Source organism: Mytilus californianus, unplaced genomic scaffold (genome assembly GCF_021869535.1).
Source record: "Mytilus californianus isolate M0D057914Y unplaced genomic scaffold, xbMytCali1.0.p SCAF_20, whole genome shotgun sequence".
NCBI classification, from domain to species: Eukaryota; Metazoa; Mollusca; class Bivalvia; order Mytilida; family Mytilidae; genus Mytilus; species Mytilus californianus.
In genome coordinates this window covers 2,974,951-2,985,881 of record NW_026262669.1, presented here as the reverse complement: position 1 = coordinate 2,985,881, position 10,931 = coordinate 2,974,951, and positions in this window count along the sequence as shown.

Sequence of the window (10,931 nt, the reverse complement as noted above, 5' to 3'; positions counted from 1 at the left end):
ACGACAACAAACGACAACAACTAAATTACATGCATGCTTTTTTGAGATATTGGTCAATTTTATCTACTGTTTTATTATCTTTACCATACAATTTCAGAGCAAAACAACCTGTGGACCTGATTGTAAAGGTAGATATAAAAATAAAGATTTAAACCATTCAGGAATTTGAACAGCTTATAAGAAGCACACCATTTGCCTCTAATGGTCATTAACGAATATCATTGTTTTACAATTACGTACTTGTTCTGCTTGGCAAACCCATCAATGCTCGTTTTCTAAGCGAACATGGTCAGTAAGTGATTGACATTACTATTGATCTTGAAACGTCAACGCCAGAGATCAAAAGATCGTTAGAAAATAACATAGAATCAATTTTCAAATAACAAAAGTTTGCGTTTGTCGTGTTATATTTTATCGTTTAATTGTTTATTTTCCATAGAGTTGTGGCTTCATTTATTCTAAATGGCTTCATTTTGAAAGCGTATTATAGGTCGGTTCCAAAGTACGAAAAGTACAAACTGTGCGATCAGAATTAAAATAATTCTATCATGTCAACACATTTTAAATTAGCATTAAACATGGCATGCAATAATTAAATTTGTTTTTGGCTTTCGTCCTGATGTCGTTAGATGCTTGAAAATTTGTTTGGTTCTTACTCAAATGTTACTTTATAAATTTCTAACAATGTAATTCTTTTTAAGCAAGGAAAGAATCATCCGTTAAAGTTTCCTTTTGCTTCTTAATTTGTTTTACAATGGCAATCGAAATTATAAGTATACAAATTTACACTTCTGTTTTTCCTATTTAAACTGTATCCAATACAACTAAACTAAACAAGTTATAATAACATATTTTACTTTGGACATTTTCTGAACAAGTAAATACGATTTTCCATTTTATCAATACTAGTACGGACATGCTGAGTAAGTTGAGTCCACTAAACCAATGACTCTGTATTGGATAATTGCAAATGTTTAAATATTTTTATAAGGTCTCAACGACAATGAAATCAGAACAGAACCGAGTGATAAGCATCTTGTTCGATTAGGAAGTCAGATTGGAATTACGGTTTTTGACGAGTTTTTTATTAACTTAAAAATGGATAGGAAGAAATGGGAGAGTATTGCATATACATATACTGGTCACAGTCCCGAAGGAATCATGTCGATGGCACTTGTCAAATGGAAGGAGTGTAAATTACAGGACATGGAGGATCCAACTTTAAACGATCTTTCAGATGCCTTGGCGGCAATAAAAGTGGATACACATGCTATTTGTCAGGTACACAATATATATTTAGCATACCCCTTGTATCAACTAAACATTTAACTGTTGCAATGATATGTTATTGTTACATTGGAACACATTTTATTGCTTAAATAATTTTACAATGCATGAACGTCACGCGGCATAACCTGTCTACCCATAATCGTGATAATAAGAAGTCGTCATAGTTTTTATAACTACTGAGATAAGATGTATGGTATTCTAGTTACGCATTCATTCATAAGCAAAGTCAGTATTTCTAATTGCAAAACATATCAATCACAAAACAGTCTCTATGCATTATGGCTACTATCACAAAGAAACACTCCGGTGTAAAACGCAACAAATTCCATTTTGATGATATTGCTAGAGAGCAGTTCAACATAAACATTGTATCGTAGCGATAACACAACATAATTAACGATAGGCCAATATAGTTGTTACAGTGACACAAGTCGTACAGTGTACCGATTCAATACATGAAACATGTCAAAGCAACAAAAGTGAAAATAAAATGTTACCCATCCGGGGAATCTGAGTTTACCGTTGCTTTTATGGGTTCGGTTTAGGATACCATACTGCTTGTTTTGTTAATTTTGAGCAAAATAGTAAAGCATTCTACAGAGCGGACCAAGTGATTAGTGTCCTGGAGTTTGTTATTGACAAAATATTTGTTGAATTTGGAGGTAGACTTTTTTAACAAATTGTCGGCATTTCTATGGAAACGAACTGTGCGCCTCGTCTTGCTGAACTTTTCTTATTTTCATATCATTTCCTTCAGATACGTGTCAAAAGCAAGAAGATCAAAGAAGCCACATAATTTAATTTGATGATGTTCTTTTCACTAACAATCATAACTTCTCTGATTGGGTTTCATTAATATATCCTCCAGAACTTGAAATTAAAGAATCAACAGATACGGTTTCCTCCGCCTCATTTTTAAACCTATACCGGGAATTTGACACATACGGTCATCTCAGTACAAGAATCTATGACACACGAGACGATTGCAATTTTGAAATTATCAATGTCCCTCAACCTTGTAGCAATATACAAACTTCACCTGCATATAGGATATACATTTCCCGATTTATTCGGTATGCAAGAGTTTCAGCTCCTACTCCGACTTTGTAAAACGTCACCAGCGTCTTAACAGAAAGTTGATGACCCAGGGTTATGTCAAAGAAAGTGTCGTCTTTTTTCTATTTCTAAAAAAGTTTATGAGAAGATACCATAACCTTGTTGATAAATATTCCGTCTCAACTTCACATATAATACACGGTGGTCTTGAATTATATATTCTAGGTACTGACGTTGTTTATCATCTTGATAACGTGTTATAGTATTCTTTTATTTGTGTTTGTGAATATTACTGTTACTGTTTAGTCTTTTGTTGGTTATATCCATTAGACGTGGCTCGGTATTTATACATCCCGGCAATGTGTTATAGTGCTATGTTAATATTTTGTATTCTTTTCTTTCATTTTTGCTAATGTGCTTTGCCTATATGCATGCTTTATGTGTTTCTTTGTTGACATATTTGTCTGTTGTAATAGTAATTAAGATTATAACACAATGTTGACTGCTGTGTCCCTATTTTTGATATTTAAACCTATTATGTCTGTTTGTTCACACATTGTTGTCATTATAACAAAACTTTATGCGACTGTCAACCAGGTTAAATGCTCCATTTTCTACATAAGAAAATTCCTGCACCAAGTCAAGAATATGACAGTAGTTATCCATTCGTTTAATGTTTATGAGCTTTTGATTTTGCCTTTTGAATAGGGGGTTTTCGTTTTAAATTTCCTTGCAGTTAGGTTTTTTTTGTTATTCTAATGATTTTTTCTTGCACACTATATAGTTTTCCATGTAATATTTTGTGGTCTTGTTCGCCTTCTCGGTGGTTTTTATTTTGCCATGATTTCTTCGGCTTATGAAACTCTTCGTATCTTTCGCCTATTATAATTTTTTTTGAAATTATAAGATGCACATTACGTAATAATTCTACAGTCAATGTGTATTGTAGTATTATGATCTTGTATTTTATCAGGTATTCAGGGAAAACATGAAGCTACAAGGTAATTATTGTATAATGAAAATGGCAAAAATTGCGCACATTTCACAAATTTTCAGGTATTTTGATTAATATTTGAACCAGTCATTGTAGATTTTTTATACATTCTTTATATATTTAAAAAAAATATGGTAGAATTTTTAGGCAAATCCTCTGTATAAGTAACTATAAACACACAATATATATTATCATATGTATTATACAACCGATTTAGGATAGTAGTCAATTGTTTGTAATTTGTATGTTCAGCTGAATTGTTTTGATTTTTTTAATTATATTGTTGTTTATACTAAATAACACTGCCGTTGTATAACATATAAATTATAGCAACAGCAACATCCACTTAATTGTTATTTTCATTTCAGCTTAGTTGGATTGTTGCCTCATTGACAATCATTACACATATCCTTATTGTCTCATAACTAGAAAAACAACATATTATAATATGAAAACTCTTTCAAAAATAAAAAAAAATAAAAAAACGCTTGGCAATATGTGCATGTTTCCTTACTTTTTCATTTACAGTTCAAAATCGAGGAAACATTGGTACTTGTAAAAGCTGGAAAATTATAATACTTTCAGTTCTCGCATTTTTGAGACTGATATCAAATTTGTTACGATACGCGAAATTTTTGCTGAACTTCCAAGACCGCATTAAAAAAAAAACAACAATTAATTGTAAAGCAAAACAGACTATGCTTTTCTGCAACCTGTTATGTCTTTGTCATTTTATTCCTCTGATTTTATTGTTAAAAGTGTTTAAAGTCACTCGTCAGTTATTGTCCTATCGCCTGAAATGCGCGTTTGTATTGCTTGATATTTTAAAGACTAATTTTCGTATATTGACATCACTATCTTCAAACGGTCGTGATATACCTTTATTTTTACAAGAAAACGATATGATACATTTATAAATGAGTTTATTTAAACACAATTGAATTTTCTGTCAGATATTGCAGACTTTAAACTCCATGAAACACCGGCAGATGATGTTTTGAAAGCATTATCAAATCAGATTGGTAATTGTGCACTTCAGTTAGGAATAGAACTTGGAGTAAGCTTCCATGAAGTTGAGAACAGTTTTATCAAGTTTCCAAAGGATTTACCAGGTTTATTAGAAGACATATTGAAAAAATGGAAGGCAGGATCAAAAGTTCCAACATTTCATAGCTTGATGATGGCACTTACACGCGTGAATGGAGGTGGAGTGAGATATTTACGCAAAGTATTAAGTTGAACTGAATGTCTTGGATTTTCAAAATATCACTTGTTGTGCATTCATGATAGAATATCTTTTATCAATACATCATATGGTTATATTATAATATCTCTAATCTTCTATGTATTATTAATTATTTCCGGATTCCTTAAGTTTAGTATACATATTCCTTGTACCTGTATATTTGGAAGTTTTATTGACAGACATTATTTTGATTGAATATGGCATGCCAAGGAGAAGTATTATGACACCTGATTTAAACATGATAGTGTATATAAATCAGGCCAAACATGTTTAACCTATCTTTCTTATAGATTGACGTAGACCAATAATTCTACATTGAATGCAAGAAAAACATAATTCGCTTATTGATAACTTGTAATAAGTGTTTTCAAAAACCAATTTATTTTTGTTATATTCCTTGAAGATATATATGTATCAGGTGCAGGTAACTTGACAAATGTAATAATCTTTATTTAGAAAAGTCATAACAACTGTAGACATACAACATATAAACTACACAAAGTATACATATATAGCAGAAGGTAGTGTGAAACATTTTATAATTTTTTTTGGATAAACCTCCAGGAATTTATTATAAAATCTTTTAATTATAGCTTAGAAACTAGTACTTTTTCTGTTAGTCAGAAACAAGGAGTTATAACATACATCCCAAAAGAGGGTAAATCAAAATTTCAATTAAAAAACTGGAGACCAATCACTTTATTAAATGTTAATACAAAAATTGCATCAGCTGCTGTAGCAAATAGAATAAAACCTTTTCTTGGGGATATAATTAGTAAAACACAACATGGTTTCATAAAGGGAAGGTATATTGGAGAATGTACCAGGCTTATTTTTGACATTATGGAAAAGGCAGAAGATGATAATCTTCCAGGTCTTTTACTTTTATTAGACTTTGAGAAAGCTTTTGATACTCTTGAATGGGTCAAGACCTTATATTCAGAATCTCAGAGCTGTATTATAAACAATGGACACTGCTCTCAATTTTGTAATATTGGTCGGGGTGTTAGACAAGGTGATACTTTATCTCCTTATCCCTTTATATTATCTTTAGAACTTATGAGCGCTGCACTTAAAAATAACCCGGAGATAAATGGTATGAAAATAAATGATTCAGAATATCTAATAAGCCAGTATGCAGATGACTCATGTCTTTTATTAGACGAGAATGTGCAATCTTTGGAAAAATGTTTATATACTTTAGAAAAATTCTCTGAGTGTGCTGGTCTAAGGGCTAATAAAACTGAAGCCATATGGATTGGGTCAAATATTCACTCAAGGGATAAACTAACAACTACATGAAATTTGAACTGGAATTATTCAGGAAAATTTAAACTCTTAGGAATAAAATGTGACCTGTTCAGTGAAAATAAAACGCTTGTAAATTTTGTGGAAACAATAAAAAAAAAAATACAGAGCTTACTTATTTCCTGGGTATATAGAGATTTAACATATATGGGAAAGATTACTGTTATTAAATCATTAGCTCTACCTATTCTAATTCAGTCTTTGACAGTCTTGCCAAACCCACCGGTTGATAAAATAAAAGAAATTCAGAATATTTGTTTTAGGCTGTTGTGGTCAGGAAAACCAGATAAGATTAAAAGAAAAGTTATGATAGGATTATATGAAAAAGGGGGGTTGAAAATGCCAGATATAAGATCTTTTTTGTTATTCACTAAAAATGACATGGATAAATAAACTTTTAGACCCCTTGAATATATCTCCATGGAAAACACTCTTAATAGATCAATACAATAGATTCGGAGCAGTCAAATATGGTTGATGACCCCTGATGGTATCCAAAAGATTTCTACAAATTTTAATAATTTTTGGAAAGATATTTTACTAAACTGGAATATTTTAAACACTGTCACTAATGACACTGCTGATGGGATCATGAAACAATCCATATGGCTAAACAAGAGTTTGACAATAAACAATACAACTGTCTTTTACCAGAGGTGGGTTGAACCAGGAATTTTCTTTGTAGGTAATTTCTCGATGAAAACACTGAATTTTTGACTTTACAGGAATTCTACAGAGAATATAATCTTAATATTAATTTCTAGGAATGCCATTCTATACTTCATATGATACAAAAAGCCTGGAAAGATCTAATCACTACTTCAGAGAAAATTATGCACATATCTAATAATAAATTTGAATTTATTAAAAACAATAAAAAGTCATGTCAATTCTTTTATAAAACATTCTTGTCGATGTATACAGAAGGTCCTATAAAACAAGAAGACAAAATATGTAAAGAACTAAGCACTCAAATAGAAAATTGGGATTTCATTTATAGTTTACCCTTTTGTTGCACTAAAAACAACAAATTTAGTATGTTCCAGTTTCAGATTTTACATAGAAATCTCGCTACAAATGCATTATTGCAGAAATATGGGTTAAAAGAAACTAACTTATGTAGTTTCTGTAATGAAACTAAAGAAATTATAAGTCATCTTTTCTGGTAATGTACCCAAGTTAGAAATTTATGGTTAGAAATTGCACACTTTTTCAAGTTGAAAATAATCTAACTTTAATATTTAATGCGGGAAATATTGTTCTTGGGTCAGAGTCTTGGGATGTTTCCCTAAACCTATTCACTATTCTGATTAAGTATTACATTTATACATGTCGCTTTAACACTTCATTACCGACTCTTACAGGGGCGATAGCTATGATTAGAAATTCCTACCAAATAGAAAAAATATCTACCTCCTTTTACAGATCCCCTAAAGCAAGAGAGAAATTTGATAGTAAATGGGAAGTGATTAAAAACTTAGTTTACATGTGAGGAGAGATCTTTCTTTTTTGTACTCACTTAAGGCTTTATAATAATGCATGTAGAATTAATAATATATTGATGCACATCACAACTGGACAGTGATTTGTGTGCATCATAAAAGTGCTATCTATGATGTTTATTGATAGTGTTATACATGCATATATATTGACATACTTGTTTTTGCTTGATTGTATTTGAATTATCTCCCCTTGACTTTGGTTGTCATTTACTGTTGTTATTTATTCTGTGATTCTGTCCAATATGTCCTGCCTGACCCTTATCTGTTAATGATCTCTGGTGGCCTCTCCTGGTACCTCTCATGTTCAACATCATAGTACTGACAGTGATGCATGTGGCAAGAGGAGAAGGCTGATGCCATCATTAACCTTATCAACATATTCATGTACTCTAATCCAGAGTGATAAATGATGACTATGATCTAGTAGATAATTATCATAAAGATAATATAATATTAGGATTTTTTACTTTTTAACTTTAGACTGTTATTTACAAATTTAATATTAATACACATATTATTAATTATCTATGTATTTATGTATCACAATGCTTGGTGTTTTTTCAGATAAAATAAGAATAAATACAAAAAAATAGTTGTTCTCCTGAAAAATTGATCTTACATATTGCGGCCAAATATGACCCCTTTCAAACTTATTTCTTTATCTTTGGTCGATGGAGTTTGAACCTTATATTTTAAAACAAATCCTTATTTCATGAAAGGGGAAAATTACGACGACCTGATGATGCCAACAGGGACCAACAGTCCATCAGGTGTTATGCCTTCCTGGTAATTTAAATGAGCACTAGGTGAATTGCGTGTGATCAGTGTGTTGGTTTGTATTTTTGCGTTCATCGGGACGTCTGGTTTTATATAATGTACACAATAATTAGAAATGCATCGGTTTTTTTTTTTGGGGGGGGGGGGGGTTAACACTTCATTAAAGATGATGTGTTTTGAAAAGATACATACAATGTAAGAACACAAATCAATAAAAAAAAAATATTGTTAAATATTCTCTTCATGTAGCTTTTGGTGAACGGGTTCTTGCCTAGTCTTAGTTCATAATGTAAATGGTCAATTTAAAAATACCTGTATTTAATCCTCCGATCACTTTACCTAATCCACCTTATCCACCTAATCCACCTTATCAACCTAATCCACCATTGTTTATCAGATGTCCACTACCACCAATAACCCCACCGCTTCCAAAGAGTGATCCACCAGTGACAACTCTACTACTACCAAGTCCCCCTAACAATGGACCTACTTTGCCATACGCCGAAACGGATCCGACAAGTGAAACTAAAAGTATAGTCAACATTGACATGGTTGTACTTGATGTGTAGAATATGTGAAGTAATACTCGGAATAAGTTGTGCTTTTATATTACTTTTATCATAAGGCACGTAATACATTGCTTACAAAAACTAGTGGTTTGATATATTATGAAAAATAAGAGTTCTTTAAATGTGGTTAAAACGTGTTTAGTTCAGATATATGTTAATTAAGCAGGGAATTTGTTTGTCGACAAAGTCCTATATAGAACATGCAACTATCACGAACGTTACAGATGACTATAATAGGTCAAAGAATAAAAAGAAAATATTATGCTGATGTTATCTATTTGTAAAAGAGATATTAAGTACAAACCTGACAAGTTTCAATATTGCATCAGGTTATATTTGTTTATAGAAAAAGATTCATAAGTATATTACTTAGAAGTAACAAATTGATACAGATATATCATATGGTATAGATTTTTGTATGACATCTTAATTAAAAGAATGAAGAAAATGAAGCGCAGGAAACACATTGACTTGACTAAAAGCCAATATTATACCAAAAAAAATGGTGTTTTTTACTGTAGAGGATATATGAATTACTACGCAATCAATTGTAAAATGCCCCAACCATGCGAGGGATTTATAACCAGTCAAGTTCATTAATAACCTCCATCATCATCATAAAATGCCGAGTCTGCCATATACCAATTTCATACATAATAAAACAAAAATGGTCCTTGAAACTAATTGTATGCTAAAGCATGAATTTCGTCCGAACAAATTACAATGTGTGCTCTACACTTTAAAGAAAAAAGATTCGGCATTCCTCAAGTAATGCATGGCACTTGATCGTCCATCGTTTAGTATTGATCTGACCTCCAAAATTACGTTGTTATTAAACAAAATGTTGGACTACAGCGTTTTATAATTTTACAGCAGTTGAGATTTAAGTACATCAGTCAATATTCTACTCTGTACGTCCCCCTTTCGTTATGAATTTATTACTTTAATTAGTCATACATTATTACGAATGGTGCAATTGATATAATAAGAAATGGATAAGCCACCTGGACAGTTTATATTATATGCATGTGAAATCTGTAGATAGTTTAGAAATCTTGTGATAATAAGCTAAGTTTGGAATCTTTATTCATTGCACTATACATTTAGAATAAGAGCACTTTATCATATTATATTTAGACTATCATAGAGTAATTTGAAGCAAAATACTCAAGAGAAATAATCAAACTGTCAAAAATAGCGTGACCATATCTTAAAGTAGATACATCAATTTTTTTCTGTTTCTGTTTTCTGTTTTGGATTACATCACCAAACTGTGAGTCCATGATATAACGGTATGTTCTGTGCTACATTTTTGAAAAAAATCCTCATTTAATGTTGGAGGTTAGTAAGAGTTAATCATATTTATTAAACATTGTCATTATACATCAATCTCGAAATACATTTTTAGGATTTTATGTCAACCCATGACAGCGTTAGCTTATGAAAGATAAAATTTAGAAACGCAGAACAATCACTGACTACTATTTTAGGGCCATTGTCGACTAATATCTATTTTCCTCAGTATTTTTCATTTTATAACCGCCTTTTTGGTATGGGTTTTTTTCTCATTGTTGAAGGACGTAAAATTGCCTATAATTGTCTGCATCCACTTCATCTGAACTTTGATGGATAGTTGTCTCAATAGCAATCATACCGCATCGCCTTATTTTTATATTTACTAATTTGTTTGGTAATTTTTTCATCAATTGGCTGTTATTTCCGTATTTATGCATCGATGGATTTTATATGTTATGCTTGAGCCTACCTGATAAAGGTAAATCCACAACATAGCTTTGGACACACTAAATTTATAAAGTGTTTAATTCTATTATTAGCACTACTCAGATACTTCTGCTGGTAAAATGTTACTCTCCAGGGTATAATCGGATCGGTTGTCAATGTTTTAGTACTGACCCGATTTATAGCATGTTCCTATCTTGAATATCCCGTTCTTATATTGAGGTTGTGAAAAAAAAACGAATCCGACTTCCTCCGGCACATTGACCAAACAAAGATTTGGTTGTTCTGTGTTGGTATTTTTTCTGCATACGTTATACGCATTATACGTATTAACGTACCACTGGCTCTGAAACGTTTGGGTATGAGCTTCTTCATCATACATGTCACAGTAATCAACAATATTGCTTCAGACGCACCTGAAAATTGTCGAGGCCTGTATCTGTGTTTGT